A 19513-nucleotide genomic window follows, 5' to 3' on the forward strand; every position below is an offset into this window, starting at 1 on the left:
ACCTAAGTTACCATGGTGATACAGCTGCTTTAAAAGAGAGCGACTTTTCCTGAACACGCAAGTCAACATATCTTATGAATCCACTAAACTCGCTTCCCAGAATACCACAATGGTTTCAAATGTACAAAACCACATTATTTTAAGACACTCGCATTACAACATTAAAGCTCCCACAAGAGGAAGTCAAAATAAATCAGAATCCCAATGAGCATTAAATTCAATAACAGAAGACAATTAGTGTAAACACACAGAAATAAACAAAAACTCAAAATAACCAAACACACACCAATATTTCCACACAGCAAACAGGGCCTATAGGGCTAGGGGCAAAACCAAAACAAAGGGGAGTTCCACGGCTCTGAAAACCACTGTGGCAAAGCCAGAGCCTCCAGGCAAGCAGTAGAGGGTTACTTCTAACTGTTAATGGCGATGCAGTGCATATAAACACCAGTGGGAGATGGACGCACCTTAGCAGCACACAATCATTGACCAAATCTGTAAGTTGAACCAATGGAAAATGGGGAGGATTCAGGCACAGGGTGCGGATGGGGAAACAAACAGACATAACAAAGACTTAAGACGTTGGCTTGGCCACACACGAACAAAACAGGCACTGCTATGTACCAGACGGCAACAAGGGGATGGTGTGAGATGACCCTAAAGCAAGCAGACCTCTACATCAAAACACAAGAGAAGGACCCATCTACAGGACATTGCACATCTACTTTGACACACACGACTGAAGCAAGTACTGCTAGACAGCTTCCAGACAGCCCCAAGAGAAGGACGACGGTGACCAGAAAATAGGCCTACCTCAGCACAGATGATCAAGAAAAAAACTAAACTAGGACTGCTTCCTTTTAGGGTGAAACCAAGTCGTGATTGGCTGAGAGCCATATCACAGCAAAGCACCACACTATAAGACCAAAGAGTAGGTTTATGGATGTAGTGCGTGTGAGTGTGAATGGTTGTTTGTCTATATGTGCCCTGTGATTGGCTAGCGACCAGTCCAGGGTGTACCTCGCCTCTCACCCCAAAATCAGCTGGGGTAGGCTCCAGCATCCCCGCAACTCTCGTGAGGATAAGCGGTAGAAAATGGATGGTTGGACATTAAAATATGGGAGGCGCTTGCAGTACTTGCTTCAGCCTGAAAGGGTGGGGGCAGGCATGAGCTGGAATGTGCTTGCCATTGCCATCTTTCCACATAGACAAAAAGCCAGAGGTTTTTTTTTTTTTTTTTTTTACAGCAACACCAGCTGTTTGATTGAATGAATGAATTGGACTGCCAAGATAGAGGATTATATACCCAAGCAGCACAGACGGGAATTAGACTTTCACAACTAAGTATCATATAAATACATATAAATATAAACGGTAAATAATAAACGGTAAGGTCAAAAATGGTTTTCATTCATTCATTAATTTATTTTCTACCGCTTATCCTCACGAGGGTCGCGGGGGATGTTGGAGCCTATCCCAGCTGATTTTGGGGCGAGAGGCGAGGTACACCCTGGACTGGTCGCCAGCCAATCACAGGGCAAATATAGACAAACAACCATTCACACTCACATTCATACCTATGGACAATTTGGAGTCGCCAATTAACCTAGCATGTTTTTGGAATGTGGGAGGAAACCGGAGTACCCGGAGAAAACGCACACATGCACGGGGAGAACATGCAAACTCCACACAGAGATGGCCGAGGGTGGAATTGAACTCGGGTCTCCTAGCTGTGAGGCCTGTGAGCCAACCACTTGTCTGCTATGCAGCCCACAAATGATTTTCAGTTTGTAAAAATAAATAAAGACAAGTATTTCAAAACAATTTGAAAACATTTTTCAACTCAGGTGAAGTATTCTCTTATTTTTCTTGACATCCTTTTACTTTTAAAAGTAAAAAAAAAAAATTAAAAAAAAATCCTAAGGAGCCAGTGCCTCACCAGCCATGAACTTCACAGCAGGTCACTGATTAATTAATCCTACTTCAGGACACAGAATCGAACATGTAATCACCGATGTCTCGAACAGACAGATCTAAAGAACGATTTCAAGCAGCACAACACTGACCTAAACGTGTAACTCTGCATCAATTTCGTATAAACAACCCCAGAAGCAAGGTAGTTAAATGTTGGTGTACATGTATTGTGGAACCATGCAGGAAATCCATTGCACACAGTCCAATGCCTGTTGAGAAAAAACATTCTAAGAATCAATTAAAGATTTAAAGGTGCCTGCTATGCAGAGTGTCTCAGGATAGAAGGAAATTGGAGTGTACATACAATGGCAGCAAAAACAGATTGGAGCATCTTGAGGGTGATTTTTACAATTTTGCACCAATAGGGGGAGAACACTGGGGCCAAAGTGGTCATGTTGTATAGTAGGAGTCAATGATACTGGGTGGTGACCCAGATGACCATAACAATTTGGAGGATGGGAGCATCTGGACTGCAGTTACTGCAGCACTCACATCTATTTATCACTAGGAGATCGGGTTCCTGATCATCAGTACTCAAGTTACAAGAATTTGATTGATTAAGGGCAGTCTTTGTGATGAAATGTAATGTGATAAAAACCCATGCTTCACATTGTCCCTGCTTGGACATCCGCTATAAATGTGAAACTAATTCAATAAAATCCTTTTGATGTTTGTGTTATCAGTAGTTATCACTATGACTAATTGAGGAAGTGAAATATGGACCTCTTCATCATACATCACTCATACATCATTGTTGAAACTGGCATACATGATTCTGCTGCTGAAATGAATAATTAGTTAATGCACCAGACCTTTCATCATCTTAAAAAAAAAAAAAACTCAAGTGGCTGTCATTTTTACATTCACCATCTTATAGTTATTGATTGAAGCAACACCGATACAATTCTGGACCTTTTCCTGCAACCAAATGTAGCTATACTGTGATCCCAGAAGGAGAAGAAGGGTTCTTTGATGTATCCATTTGGTTTGGGGTTGCCATGGCAACACATCATGTTCTGGTTAATCCTGGTTCCATTCTCATAAATACCTCATAACTTCCTAGGTGACATTGACTGTATTGGGTGTGATACTTCACACTTGACCATTGACAGTCATATCGTTTTTATAATGTAATTTATATAAGTAAATAATATATTCATTTTATCAAGTGTGGGTGTATTTATTTTTTCCCTTCATCATGTAGATATAAACCCGATATGTATCCAATGCGACTTCTAGTCTGAATATTTGGGTCTCCTGTATCCGACCTATACATCATTGAAAAACGTGTTTTCATGTGTGGTACTAAGGTACTAAAAGATGCGGGCAAAATTTGTTCTTGACATCTGTAAACTATTTTAAAAATTTGTTTCAGTGAAGCGGTTCGTCAATGTCCAACCACACCTTCCTCCAACATTCATCCACATGCTCCTCGGAAAAGACGTCTCAGGAAATTCTCAGCAAAACACACTTATATGATGTCTGTGCTTCATCTGCATGTGTGTCACTTCCCAAATGTATTGCGTTATAATATATGTCACATTTTTTGGTAATATGAACGACAAAACATGTTAACAAATACCCTGCGGTGTGAACGTAGCTTGTCTCTATTACTCCTCCATATCCAGTCTTTTGTGGTCAGTGTGATGAAATGTTTCCAATTTCAATTCCATCATCTTTCTTTTTATCCTTTGTATGCTGTTGTTGTTATTCTCGAATGTTAATGAGTTTATTCCATCAGACTGCATCACTCTGTTTGTCTGTCTTGCCTTTTATATTCCTTGTGGTTGAGGAGATGTGGTCTATAATATTCGTCCACTTCCTTGATGTCTTTGACAACAAGTAATTTGGCTTCTGGTCTTACATTTAACTTGATGTAGCGCCATTTGCTTTGGTTGTTTTGTGTGCCTCATGCAAATGTGTTTTTAAAGTATTCATACAGCACATGTGCAATCGTTTTATATATAATCGTCATGCAATACAGCAAATGGGACATCATGAGAAAACAAGATCACTTAGACAATAAAACCCCATACTTTCTCTTGTTACCTCATCAGGTGATAACATTGGCCATTAGCGTAATCATGACCCAACAAGTGTGCAATAATGACTTGAGCGGTTGGTGAAACTGCTCAAAACCACCATGACTCTCAGGATGATTAGCTGAACACTGAGCTTTACAAGCATTGACAAAATTCCTATTCACTTGTGGTATACATAGAATTATTTAAAGTGCCTCATGTCACGTGGAATGAAAATGATTTGCTTTTTTGCTCGGGCTAAGAGGCAGAGACTCTACTCATGTAACACATTACTGTTAACAAAACCCTTTACTGTGCAAGTGTTCAAATGGTTAAGCTGTGAGAGGAATGGGAAACATTCGTTGACAGCTATTGTGACTTTTTATGGCGGCCTAAATTCCTTTCTTCAGCTTGGGCCAATGAAAGCATGAAAAAAGGTCTATGTTTTGTTAAACCGACTTAAATTTCCAAATGTCCACTTGTTACATCATGAGCTGAGCTCAAAATTCCATCATGAAGCTTAGATGTTTTGCAATTTATGTATTAAAAATATGCATAATATACATCTGCATTTTTACAAATCACGCTCACCTTACTTCAACCACGATTCTCTGCAGGTGTAGTAAGAGTATACATGTATGACATAATAACATGTACATGTGTCAGCAAAGTGTCTTAATTTGTTAAAACGTTAAATGACAGAGAAGCTGTGTTGTAGGCTTGTTTATCTGCTTTCAAATAATTTACTTATTATCCCAGCAAGACAACCCATCCAGTACCCATTTTGTACAGAGGACCTCAGTGGTGGCTGCATTGACTGGCCACATTAGGTACACTTGCATTCTGCATTTATGGCTGGCATAAAATATTACACTCCTCTCAATATGTTGCGGTATGCACCTTGCAGTCTTAAACCTTTTTCATAAAATATACAATATTTTTAACATGACAGCGGGAACGATCGTACATCAGTGTGTGTGTGTGTTTTCTTCTTCATCTGCTTGCTTGCTTGTGATATAATGTCAGTCGGAAAACTTGTAGTATTGAACGTGGTGCTTTTTTTTTTTAGAAAAATACAGTCGACAAGGCTGACAGATTATTTCTCTTTTTACCATGTTTGCATGAATCACCAACTTCACATAGCTCATTAAACATAACTAAAGGATGAAGTCTTAAGAATCACTTGTCAAGTAAAGTCAAGTCAGGTTTATTTATATAGCCCTTAATCACAAAGGAGCCTCAAAGGGCTTAACAAGCGACATCTCCTGATCTGAACTCCCAAGGAAAAACTCAAAACCCATTGGGGGAAAAAATGCAGATGGCGGGAATCCCCCTTCTAGGATGACCAGGCTGCAATGAATGTCGAGAGGGCAACATATGACACAATTAAGTATAAACAGAAAAGTATAATAATAATAGTCCAGTTCCTAGTCCCAGTGGGCACTTGAACATTTCTACTGAGGTAGCAGCACGAATATTAATATTAGCACTTACACACACACAATCACACAGTACACATATAGCTGAATAATAAACAATACATATAGCAACTTCTGATCAATCCATGTCAATAATGTACAGATTTAAGCCCTGCCCATTTCTGGTTAAACCACCCCCACTTCCGGTTTATACCCCGCCCACTCCGATTACAGGTGTATTTTAGATGGGTGAACAGATACAGATAGAAATATTGGTGTATTCACTCATCCCTACTGGTCGGCATGTGATGGACTGCTTCTACTTCCTAAAGCTGCTTTGCATTCAGTGACAAACAGATGAGTGAAGTCTCCTTGAACCTGGGCTGACTCCCTTATAGCCTGATAAATGCTCAGATTGATCTTGAGTTCATTTCCTTGCAGTCATATCACCTTTTATAGATCACGTTAATTGCTCCAGGGGTACAGATTCATATTTGGACAGCATCCAGCCAGAGAACTCAAGCTTTGCTTTTTTTTGTGTGTGTATTAGGCTGTATTGTGGCTGGACGATGTGAACATCCCAATATATTTTGTCTAAATATTGATATATGATGATTATCCTGATATTTTCTCTGCAAAGTGAGTTTAGACAACATCAAAGCCAAATATGTGTGTCAACTTTTTTCATTGAAACAAATTGAGAAACTTCATGCAAGATGCACATTATAAAATGGCCGCTAAAATAAAACAGGCTATTCTCTTGTTCAAAAAAATATTCATTCATTCATTCATTTTCTACTGCTTATCCACATGAGGGTCATGGGCGTGCTGGAGCCTATCCCAGAGGACTGGTCGCCAGCCAATCACAGGGCACATATAGACAAACAAACACCTATGGACAATTTGGTAACCTAACATGCATGTTTATGGAATGTGGGAGGAAACCGGAGAAAATACACACATGCACAGTGAGAACATGCAAACTACACACATGATGCCCGAGGGGGAAATTGAACCCGGGTCTCCTAGCTGTGTGGTCTGCGCGCTAACCACTCCTCTCCATGCAGCCTCAGTTAAATATAGTATCTCTGACCGCATATTAATGTCATCAAAATTCCACCATAGAAAGTAGTGGTGGGAATTTCAACTGGCTCTGCTCTCTAAAAACTCTCTTTCAGTATCCCAAAGGCTCCTCATATTTTTTTGTCACTTAAATTGAGTTAGTAAAATTACAGTAATTTGTAATGTAACAATTGGACAAAAAGGTCCAGCCTGAATGTGTGTAGTATTCGGAACAATACAACATCAACCAAATATTACACAAAAAAATGTAAATTAAAATGTGCAAAACGAAAAGAAAAAGCAGCATCCAGTTTTTGCTGGTATTTAGCGAAGATTAGCATTCAGAAACACATAGGGAATCAACTTTTGTTTCCTGTTGCTCACCTTTCCAGCGTGTAATCTCAAATTCTGTCACTTTCGCTCTTGTGCCTTAACCCCCCGCCTCCGCACCGCACCAACTCCTCATCCCCTTTTCATGCGTTCATGGCTGTGATGTGTCCATAATGCATCCCTCCCATCTTGAGCTCAGTGTTGACTCAATACAGCCTCACACATTTTGAGTAATTTAAGAGAAAAACGAATGGAAAAAAGAGCTGTCACTTCTAAGGGCCGACTGTAAAAGTCAGATCACTCACCACAAATAGCAGTACTACTTTCTGTTTGAAGTATTGCGAGACATTGAGGTGTTAGATGTGGCCCAACTGAGTCACAACTGTATGCTTAACTATGCATTGTTTGATTGTTGGCAAAAATAGAAGCAGGAATGCTAATCAAATCGACGAACTGAATTGACCCAGGGCTTACACTGATTGTAAAACCTTATTTCTATCTGCGATTAAATGTGATTAATCAAAAACCTATTAATCAAGATGAACTAATTTAATCAATTGACACCCAAAATTGACACCCAAAATTGTAAATTGAGACCATTATAATAACATTATTGACACTACACACACTTGTAGTATAACAATAATAATAATAATACATGAAATGTACTTAAATATAATATAATTTGGACTAATAATAGGCTGTATTCAACTACAAAACAACTTGATTCACTTATTAATATAAGGCATAAAATTCAAGCCATTATGTAGTGACGATAGGGGCATATTTGTGTTACAACAAGGCTCTTTTACAAAGTCTATGCAGCATGTGTGGACAGCTGCTTGATAAATGAAAGTCAACCTCTTTTTGGCAGACCTCTAGAAGGACGAAAGGTCCACTAACATACAGTACACACGTAGAATTAACAGAAACAGAGCTTGGTCGTGTGGAACAACTCCAAATCCTTCGCCATGTGTGTATGTTGATTAATTTTGTATTAAAAAAATACAATAAAACGAACACAAATGAGTTTTTAATATGTGTGTTTGTTGCAAGCCTATTAGTTTCACCACCAGAGACCAAAGGCCAATATTGATTTTAATGGCAAATGGCATATGCTGCATGCAATAGGTGCATACAATTATTTATTCAAACCTTTGGAAAATGGAATGGTAAGGAGTAGTAGTAGTTTGCTGAGGGCCATATTCGGTGTGTGGGGGGGGGGGGGGGGGGGGGGGCACGGTGGCCAAGTAGTTAGCATGTTGGCCACACATGCATGTTCTCCTTGTGCATGCGGGGTACTCCAATTTCCTCAAAGGATCCTTGGATTCCAATTGCTGTATCAACAAGAAGTAGAACCAGCTCAGTGCACTCATGCCATATTTGTTTTTTGCCATATATTTCATCTAATTCATTCATTCATTTTCTACCACTTATCCTCACAAGGGTTGCGGGGGTGCTGGAGCCTATCCCAGCTGTCTTCGGGCGAGAGGCGGGGTACACCCTGGACTGGTCGCTATGTAGCCAATCACAGGGCACATATAGACAAACAACCATTCACACTCACATTCATACCTACAGACAATTTGGAGTCGCCAATTAACCTAGCATGTTTTTGGAATGTGGGAGGAAATCGGTGTACCTGGAGAAAACCCACGCATGTACGGGGAGAACATGCAAACTCCACACAGAGATGTATTTCATCTAATTAAAAAAAACAAACAAAAAACAATCAAATGAACTCTCAACAAACCTTCTGGTCCCTTCAGCAACACAAATTCTGTGTAACACTTCCTGTATCCAGTACATCCGGGCATTAAAGTAAAAGCATACACAGTTACGCCACACTTTAACTCTGAAAACTAGCTTGTTACTTTGCTATACTTTGCTTGTTACTTTTGCCATACTTAGCAAACATCACGTTAGCAAAACAGCAGGCTATATAAGAAAATACATGTAAACAGGATCTCATTGCCTGGACATTGTTGAGCCATTGTGTTGAATGTTGTCACCTGTCACTCACTGAGATGTATTACGAAATGATACAGAATAATTTTTTACGTGTTTATTTCATTTACAGATCAGGTTAGATTGTATTTTGTGTGTTGTATGGATTTGTTATTGCGCGACTGCGCACGTAAGCAGCTCAGAGGGAACACTGGTTGTTTTAAACACCAGTTTCCCAAACTCTAAAATGTTTTTAAGCATATTTATAATCAAATAATGCATCTCAACACAAACCAGCATAAACATGGCTTAAACATGTCAAAATAGGCCAACCAATTGTTCCATTTTGGTAATGATCCTAGAAGTGGCCATTTAAAATTTGCATGTCATTGCTTCACTTTTAAGCAAAGGTTAGGCTCCTGAAGTCAGAAGTGTTTATCATGAGAAGAGGAGGACCTCATTAGCAGCCAATTTGTTGTTACGGTTTAGTTTAATACTGCTAGGGTGTATCCCATTATCCAGTGATGCAGACGCACTGAACAATAAACTCTTCTAATGTAGACCACAAGAGGGGAGCTACATTAGTTCAACACAATCATAATGAGAACAAAAATCTACCTTGCTGACAAAAAGAGCTCAGGAGGCACCGCGGGTAAGGCGCTAAAAGAATAGCTAAAGGGTAACTATGGCAACCTGACAGATGAGCTACTCCACTGGCAGAAAAGCGATGGAACTAGCATTTGCCGGGAGACTCATAGAGGACATCAGACAAAGCTAGCAGGTAAGAGGTCCACGCGGAATAGTCAATTGACCCGATGCTCAAACTGCAGGTCAAAGACACACACAAACTGAGGTTCCACTGTTGTAAAATGGTGAAACATTGGAACTAACTTGAACATGTCATTTCTTTTGGAAAAAATGAATGAACTATCCAAAATGGAACCATTACTTGTGAGAGAGGTAAGGAATGCCATTGTACTAAATATTGTTATTTAGTATTAGCAATTAACTCATTAACTGCCAGCCATTTTCAGCAAAAACGCCCGATTTTGACCAAAAAAAAACCTAGAAAATTAGCTTTTCAAACGAAGCAAATTCAAACAGAACGGTGACTGATGTTAATTTGCGACTCCAAATTGTCCATAGGTATGAATGTGAGTGTGAATGGTTGTTTGTCTATATGTGCCCTGTGAGCCCTGTGGCTGGCGACCAGTCCAGGGTGTACCCCACCTCTCGCCTGAAAACAGCTGGGATAGACTCCAGCACGCCCGCGACCCTAGTGAGGATAAGCGGTAGAAAATGAATGAATGAGTACTAGCAATTAACTCATTAACTGCCAGACATTTTCAGCAAAAACGCCTGATTTTGACAAAAAAAAGTAGAAAATTAAGCGATAAAAAATGGATGGATGAATGAGTTAGTGTATAATGTATACTCCAAAGCTTCCACACACTCAAGACCAAAGTGGAGGGAGCCAATCAGCTCTCCTCTCCTATCCATATAAACTTCAGAAAAAATATGTGTATCTTCTAACACATAGATTTCTTAAATTTGATGCTTCTTCCAGTGTCATCATTAATAATGCATAAATGAAACTGTGAAAGACTGTCTCATAATTCACTTTTAGTTTTTCACTACAATTTATATTTTGAAAACACCTGGGGAACACAGACATAATTTACTGTAGGTGAAAGGAATAAACATAGTCTATCTCACTGCATGACACATGAAAAAGATTATGACAGTTTTATTTGACAGCAAAATATGCTTTTCATGAAAGTCACTGATCAAAATGATCACTGATCTCTTGTTTTAACCTGGCTCTATGGGATAATGTACAAATAAATTACCATATTGACACTAATATTCTGCACATTTTTTTGAGAAAACAACATGTCTAGATGGTTATACCGTATATGCAAATCATGCAAATATATGCCCCAATGTCATTTATCGTCTCGTCTTGTGAGTTGGGTGTCTATGCTGGAGCCTATCCCAGCTAACTTCGGGCGAGAGGTGGGGTACACCCTGGACTGGTTGCCAGCCAATCACAGGGCACATATAGACAAACAACCATTCACACTCACATTCATACCTATGGACGATTTGGAGTCACCAATTAACCTAGCATGTTTTTGGAATGTGGGAGGAAGCCGGAGTACCTGGAAAAAATCCACGCACGCATGGGGAGGACATGCAAACTCCACACAGAGATGCTCAAGGTCTTCTCGCTCTCCTGACTGTCTGGCCAACATGCTAACCACTCCCCCACCGCGTGGCACCATGAACATGTCTCCAAAAAATAATCTTATATGTTTATGTGTTATATTTGTGACAGATTCTTAAACCATTCCAAAGACAGCGTTAATGACCATTTAATTTGTTTTGTGAGTGTTGGCATGTTTTGTTTTGCCTGTGGCTGGCTGTTTTGGCCCATCGTCTTTTGGAATCCAGCCTACATATCCAACCCTGCTCCAAGTTTAATGACTACACAGCCACAGTGGAATGTGCATGTAGTAGGAAACAATCTGTATTGCCGTCCCACACCTACATATATATGGTAGCTAAAGCATGTTGTTGGGATGCATTCACTGAACACATACAGTGCATTTTGCAACCACTGGTGGACATTTTTCGTGTCATTTGGTCATAACAAGAAATAACGGCACAAACTCTAAGCTGAACTATTATGTGACAATGTAGAAAGGTTTACCTCAATACAGTTGCATTTGACTTGCAATACATGTTTTCCATCCATACAGAACCATATTGTTAAGTATTAATTTATTCAGAACAGCGGTTCCTTACATACCTTGAATGATGAAAGAACAAAGAGCAACATGGATTAAAGAATGACCTTAAAATTCAAGGTAACCTTAGAAGCCTGATCAAAGCATCCCTTGTAGCCTGACTTATGAGTCAGGGATGTGTCTAACTTTTGCATAATTACAAAGCACCAAACCTCCTACAGAGTAGGATTCTCACGTAATCTCTGAGTGGAAAATGACTTCCTCGACCTTGTCAACCAACACCCCCTCCTCCGCTAAAATAATAAAACAATTGATAAGGTCATTTGGGAGTGTTTAGTCACTCCTGAACACCTTTAGGAGGCCAGGGATATAGAGCTGTCTAGCAGGGGCATGGAAGCGTGTCAGTGTGCACCAGCAGTCAAAGGGAGCTCAGGCAAGACGAGGTGTAAGTGGATCTTCCACCTGATGTCAACATCAGTTTCATTTGATCGATTTTTGCATCCACCGGTCCTGGTCGACAGGAAAAAGGTGCATGGGGTGTGAGTGAGGGTGAAGGATGGCAGTCCTACATCCTCACCAGATGGCCACCACAAACTCATTGATAAAGTACATTTTTGTGTATTTTACTAACATTATTTTTATTTGATGCAAGTTTTGGAATTACTGTATTGTGCTCGACTTTATTGATGTAAAACTCACCACATGAGGTTCGGACACCAACATTTTATGGCGTCTCATGGGTAGTGCAAAAACGATTAAACAAAATGAGTCCCTGCAAGGTTGACTGACTATTGTCCACCCATTTACGTGGTGTTCAATTTCTCCACCAGTGATGGCTTGTGTTGACAAGTTTCTATTGCTCAATTTTAAATGACTTGCAGGTGAAACAGCGCCGATGATCGCAGTGCTGGTGGTGGCTGGGGATTTTCATCAGTTATAGCTGTCAAGATGCTCTAAGGCAGGGGTCCGGGTAGTGTGCCCATGGGTGGGACCGAATCAAGTCCTCCCCAAAAACATGATGAACTAGTTGTCTCTCCATCATGACGGTCCAGTAGGCCTACAGTGACTGCAGACGATCTGCTTGTCGATCTCACGCCCCAAGATTCCCTCACTCAAGAATAAGACCTTAAGATACGTGAACCCCACCACATGGGGTAAGTCCTTACTCCCAACCCAAAGGGTAAAACTCTTTTCTGGCAGAAAACCAAAAAACCAATACCTCGTTTTGGAGGTGCCCAGTATCGTCCCACAAGCTTCACGATCAACTGCGAACTGCCCCAGCAAACGTTGATCTGATGATGGCATCAGGACCATATCAGGACCATATCATCTGCGAATAGCAGAGACAAGATCCCAAGACCCCCAAACTGGACTCCTTAACACCTTGGCTTTGTCTCGAAATTCTGTCCATAAAAAATTATGAACAGAGTCAGAACAGACTTGACTTACTGCTGGCAATGCAAACTAGGATTCTGCACCAGTTATACAAGGACCGAATGTCATGGAGGAACATGCCATAAACCCTGTACTCCTAGATGACCCCCCACAGGACACCACAAGGGACAAATGCCAATTCAAGTCCACAAAGGCCAGAAGTTTCCTCCGTAGGCTCAGAGCTCAGAGTAGATGTAGAAATGTAGAGTAGACACCAATGTGCCAAACCATTTCATACAGTCTTTTGTTTAATTTCTGTTTGTTGAGTTCACACTATCATATAAAATAATACCTACTGCAATAAGTGATTATTTTCCGAGAAAATCATTCATACTGGTTTTAAAATTATTCCCATTATTATTTCAGTTTTGATCCATGCAGGTTTTACCATCCAAAAACAATGTTACATTATATTAAATGTACCTGCTGTTTCTTACTAAAGCGTGATTATGGTCATCCTCAATTCCTCCTCTCTTGTGATATTTTCAGATCAATTTGAATCGCCCACACTGGGTGGTACTTGTTGCTGGTCCAAACATCTCAAATGATGATCCATTTATTATATGTCTCCTAGTTGAACTAGTCAGAATAGTGTAATTCAGATTTTCCGAGGTCTGTTGACGACACTCCAAACACAAGTGTTACATTTGTTGTTAGCTTGAAGTTGATTAACGAGGTGAAAAGGAATTGGATATTAATTTTATGCAATTTGAGTTAAACCACAAAGGGAACGGTGAACTTAAAAGTTATTAGAGAAAACTACAAGGACAACAGTAATAAATAAAACATTTGAAGAAATACTAGAAAACAGTCAAATAAACGAGGATGAGTGTTATTAAAAGGTTCATTTTTTTGGGTGCTTGTATCTATTGCAATTTTTGATAACATGTAATACTTACAGTATTTCGTCATACTTTGGTCCTTTTAAGTATTCCGAAAAATGTTAGCTTTTTTCATTATGCTTTATACGCAGAATATGTGTTTCCAATTATATGCATTAGCTTGGGTCAATTTACCCCAGTAATGACATTTATCAGCAGCAATCTGCACTTTGTTGAAAGCTGGATTCTCAGTGGAATTTGCTCTTTTGTTCACAATTTTTTATTTTTGACAGCACATTATTGATCCACTTCAAAGAAAAGGGCAGTGCATAGCTTGCCATCCATCATTTTTGCATATCTGTTGCCATGAATGCTGAAGCGCTAGTCTCTGTAAAGCTGAGTAAATTAACATACCTGAGTGTCAATTTATCATTTTCTCAATGACAGATCATTTATTTTGGGGAAAATAGTGAGGCTCAAGTTCAACTTACTTTTCATATAGTAAAAATAAAATTAAATAAAAAAAAGTGATAAAATAAAGTGATTCAAGCAAACTTAGAAATATTGAAGAATGATTTGTGCATAAATAACAAAACAAAATGAAAAAAATCAACTATGATCAAAGTATAATAGATGTTATAATTATATTTTTCATACATATTTTGTTGTTGTGTTTGGTCTAGAGACAGTGCCACTGAGGAAAAGACAGGAAGCAGAACCGGAGGTAGCAGAGATGAGGATGCTGAGGTTCTCATTGGGAGTGACCAGGATGGATAGGATCAGGTAGGAGTACATCAGAGGGACATTACATGTTAGAGGCCTTGGAGATAAAGTTAGAGAGGCCAGACTGAGATGGTTGGGACATGTCCAGAGGAGAGATAGTGAATATATTGGTAGAAGGATGCTGCGTTTAGAGCTGCCAGGTAGGAGGCATAAAGGAAGACAAAAGAGGAGGTTTATGGATGTAGTGAAGGAGGACATGAGGGTTGGTGTGAGAGAGACAGATGCAGAAGACAGGGTTGAATGGAGGAGATTGATTTGCTGTGGCGAACCCTGAAGGGAAAAGCCCAAAGAGAAAGAAGAAGAAGATTTTTCATACCTATTTTGTCATTTTTTTCCACATATGGGCCGCACAATGGCATAGTGATGAGCATTTTGGCCACAGAGTCTGGAGATCTGGACGATGTGGTTTTAAATCCCCACTGAAGGCACAGATAGGTCCCAAATGCACCGCCTATCGCTGCCTTCGTAACATGATTTTATTTGGCTGCTCATCCGTATTGCACAGGTGGAGTGAGGAGAAATGCTCAGAGACTGGGATAACCACTCATAACTCTGCTTCAACTGTGTGATATGACTGTTGCAGCCAACCAAATATTAGACATGCCAGACATTCCACTTACAACTTTCAACCGATTGGGAGCTGGCAGTGGCTTCTTGATCTTAACACTGGCAGTGTACCACAGATTGATCTTATTTTTGTATACCAAAAACATTTTCTTGAAAAATGAGTATTACATGCTTAGTAGCCCACCCTTTAGCTCATGTGCTGCCAGAGGTTTGAACTTTATGAAAGATGCATTTTAAGACTGTAATTCTTAAATAACCTCAGCCAAAAGTCTTGGATTTTTCTGACAGTAATTTTAAATCTTTGAAAGTGCTTTTCATTCTCTGTACTGAAAATAAATGAGCACCATTCTTAGACTGGCTTTGTTCAGTTTCACTCAACATTTCAACCATGTTTTGTTTGAGCTGGCCAGTAGAAGGCCTGTGTCAATATCTATTTAATGCTCAGTCTTGGTCATGTGATGTTTCAGTGAATGCAGTGGTGACTACTGTTGTCCTGCGTGGATAGGTACTTTTTATTTCTTTGTGAAACATTTATGCTTTCAACATGATGTATTTTCAGTAACAGTCCACACAGGTTTAATTAGTAGAATAATGTTAAAAAATATATTTGCAGAAATTAATTGAAACAAATGTTGACCTTGTAAGAATTAACACTGATTTTAAGCAAATGCGAATTGCAAGGAATAGCTTAATTTTTAATTTTTTTTTTTACAAAATAAGCCAGATGACACTTAAAAACTGTGGCAAGTTGCAGCTTAAAAACTTAATAACTAAGGTTTATACTGACTTTAAGTGAAGAAGTGAGGTACATACACACATCCCCATCAAGGATGACAACTACATAGAAAGAGGATTTCTACCCAAATATAGTGGAACTTTGTTTAGAGTCAGTAATCCACTCCAGAAGGTTGAAATCTAACCTAAATCTAGTCTAACCACATTAATTGTTCTCAGAAGAAATAATATAAATCCAATTAATCCATTCCAGGGACCCAAAATGTTAAAGGGGACATATTATGAAAAACACGCTAACCAGGCGTTCTATCCGAGATGCCACTGTAATCGGCAAAGTGAGCTCATGACGAATTACTTGTCATTCAACACCTCGGGATTCCATGATTTTAGATTGTCGTGGACTCAAATGTCTGATTTTTGAAACGTTTTTTCTCAAAATTTGCAATGGAAATTGCAGTCTGCGATAAAAATTGACTTATTTCAGTAACCACAAGTTGTAACCAAAAGTCATATCTAACACCAACCGTTGCAGACAATATGTTCCATCTGATGCCATTGAAAATACATCATATCTGATATTACATGAACTCGAATTTTATCTTAGAAAGTGGTTTGTTAACCAACAGTATTAAATTCAACCGAGGCTTTCTGTCAGATGCGCAATAATGAACACAAAAGAGACGGAAAGATACAAGATCCCGAAGAGGCCATTTCATCTTCTAAGGTATTGAACTGCAAACACCGTTTGTTCTGCAAACTGACCACAAAACCAGCAGATGACATCCATAACCCTGGGTCTGTAATATGTTGTTACTGCCCACATAATTTCATCATGAGCCTCTGGGATCCTTGTAAAGGTGATTGTTATTTGATATCTAACACACACGACAGTGGCCCCTCTTGGGGTCAGAGTATTGATGTAATTTATTTTGTTGTCGACATCAGATGCCTGTGTTTGTCTGTTTCCTTCCTCTTTCAGCTTTGTTGACACTTCCTCTCATTTTTTTGAAGATCCTGGGGCTGTGGTGATGTTTTCAGAATTGATCTGTTTGATCACAGACAGTCTGGTGGAAGCGGACAATTTGTCAGGAGGCACATGTGGACTGTGCTGTACGTGTCAGCAGGCTGATGTTGCAAATCATATAGAGGCATTACAGAATTAACTTGGGCCAATTTCCATTGAGCATGATGGGCTGTTCTCTAGCATGGAGCATGATTTATTCCACTCTGGAATTAATTAATTAACCTTTCTGTTACTAAATATAATTGCACTGTTCCCCATATTTCATATTTGTGTTCAGTGTGTATAAAAGTAATTTAATCTGGTCACTTAGTGTTCTAGTAAATGGGGAAATCATTCATCCTGAGGGTGCTGTAATTCAACATTTAATTAGGACAGGAAAATGAATAAATATTTGGCTGAGGATCATTTGCATGGCATTTTTGAGGAAACATTTAGTTGAATAATCACACTTAAGCCTCTGCTGGGTGGTGACATTAAAAACGCAAACACGAACTAAACCAATTCCTCCAACGTGAGAGTCCAAGGTTGCCAAGGAACAAATTCTTATCAATTAACAATTAGCTCTTTACTTTTGCTCTGTGATGGAATGGCTGCTTATTATGGACCTGTTAAAACTGCAATGCAGCAATAGAATCTAGGGATGTTCCGAACAGGTGTTTTATGCTCCCGATCCTGATAATCCATGAGTGAAATCGTCCGATACCAATACCAATACCGATACCAATACGATCACATACATGCAGTGTACATTTTTAAATGTACTACTGGCTATATAAGGGGTCACCAAGGTTTTTTGTTGCAAGGGCTACTTTTATAAAATGAAAATGGCCAAGAGCTATTCATTTTTGTAACATTTATTTTCATAGCTTATTTCAAGCCAAAGGATGTATGCGTGTTTTAACAAAACATTAACAAAATGCTGGTATCCACAACACATGTTTTGTAGTTCACAATGCATTCATTTCTAGTCTTCTCACATTATTAACCGTATCAGTTGCCTTCATTACTACAGATGCATTCGACTCCCAAAATACCGACACTCACCCGTCAGCTTGGCATCACTGCTGACATCAGTGTGCACAATGCGCATTTCAAGCACACTGCAAATCTCATCACAGTCGACACGATCTGTGCATGGTTACATGTACGTGGTTGTTCCGAATGCTGCCTTGGAGGTGGAGCTGATCAGCATTTTAAAGCAGGTATCGGCCAGTATCAATACCGTGCTTTTTCACTGATATCAGATCAGTGACCGATCAATCAGAGCACCCCTAATAGACTCCCATCTTATTATTGTTCTGCTGTTTGTTGTAATCTCTCATTTATTGCAGTTAATTACATTTTTGCGAAGTAGGAGTCTTTATTTATAAATGAAATCTTTTTATTGTTACTGTAGCTAACTAGGTAGCTTGCAATATTCTAGAAGTGCAGCCTGTCTTTGATGTCCTTGCAGTGACTCCTGTAGCGTGCGCATAAGCGGTGTGCAGTGTAGTGTAAACAAAACTAGCAGTATTGTCGGAGTGTACATCTTCGTATGGAAAATTAATGTTGGGTGTCATTCATAGCACTCATCCTCATTATAACAAATATCATTATGAGGATGGATGATAGGCTGATGTCTATTCTAGGCAATCGACCCACATTACATTCGAGACACTACAAGGAACGTTCCCAATGCTGGGTTATTAGGTCTTATTATTGCTTATCTGGTCTACTGTATTAGGTAAGAAAAGGGGTCATTAACAGGCTTCCAATTCTGGTCTGTATAAAAGAATATTAATATTATTCAATTTTTTAAAATTAATTTCTGGCGGCACGGTGGTTGAGTGGTTAGCGTGCAGACCTCACAGCTAGGAAGACCAGGGTTCGTTTCCACCCTCGACCATCTCTGTGTGGAGTTTGCATGTTCTCCCTGTGCATGTGTGGGTTTTCTCCGGGTACTCCGGTTTCCTCCCACATTCCAAAAACATGCTAGGTTAATCGGCGACTCCATAGGTATGAATGTGAGTGGGAATGGTTGTTTGTCTATATGTGCACTGTGATAGGCTGGCGACCAGTCCAGGGTGTACCCCGCCTCTCGCACATGAGGAAAAAGCGGTAGAAAATGAATGAATGAATATTAATTTCTACTTAATTGAAATTTACCAATAACGCCTGTAACCAATTATCCATAATAAACAAGTAATGAATATTGCATTTCACATACGTACATTATAAGAGACAGGCTAAATAATATTTTCTGTGAAAAACAAGGCAAGAGTAAAACCTGTCTTTTACACCCCCTTTTTTCCCTTTGGCATGCCGAAAACAACCATAATCCAATAATATTCTCAATGGATGGAGGCAGAGGATGAAACTTTTATTGTCCTCAGTCTCATTATCAGATACAGACGCTAAAAAATGTTAGAGAATATGATGGAGAAAACGAGCGAGAGAAGCAAGCAACATTTAGCACGAGGAGCATAGAACTCGACACAGAAGGGGAGGTGTTATGGATTTGGAAGAGAAATAAAAAGTGTGCTTATTCAGTTGAGAAAGATTTATGACCTCATGCAGATGTGGTTGTGAACTCTTTAGTGCTTTGTCGCTCTCAGAATGTCCCCGTTGCGACATTCAGTAACTCTGCAGTCCTGCAATCAACATCCTG

At 39.5% G+C, this 19513-nt stretch overlaps 1 protein-coding gene across 5 annotated transcripts in view; it reads right to left on the bottom strand.

Annotated features, from left to right (window-relative positions):
• The window catches only part of LOC131129867 (regulator of G-protein signaling 21-like), a 49763-nt gene extending 42724 nt beyond the window's left edge, over positions 1 to 7039 (bottom strand). For 2 of the 5 annotated variants that reach the window (XR_009129906.1, XR_009129909.1), the window contains exon 1: positions 6860 to 7039. The gene's annotated coding sequence lies outside the window, so the exon portion shown is untranslated. Of the gene's footprint in view, positions 1 to 813; positions 918 to 3556; positions 3703 to 6859 lie in introns of those variants that run through there. The other 3 variants (XR_009129907.1, XR_009129910.1, XR_009129908.1) reach the window with 3 other exon arrangements.
• Between the last annotated feature and the right edge of the window lie 12474 nt (positions 7040 to 19513).

This window comes from Doryrhamphus excisus, chromosome 5, assembly GCF_030265055.1.
Source record: "Doryrhamphus excisus isolate RoL2022-K1 chromosome 5, RoL_Dexc_1.0, whole genome shotgun sequence".
Taxonomy (NCBI): Eukaryota; Metazoa; Chordata; class Actinopteri; order Syngnathiformes; family Syngnathidae; genus Doryrhamphus; species Doryrhamphus excisus.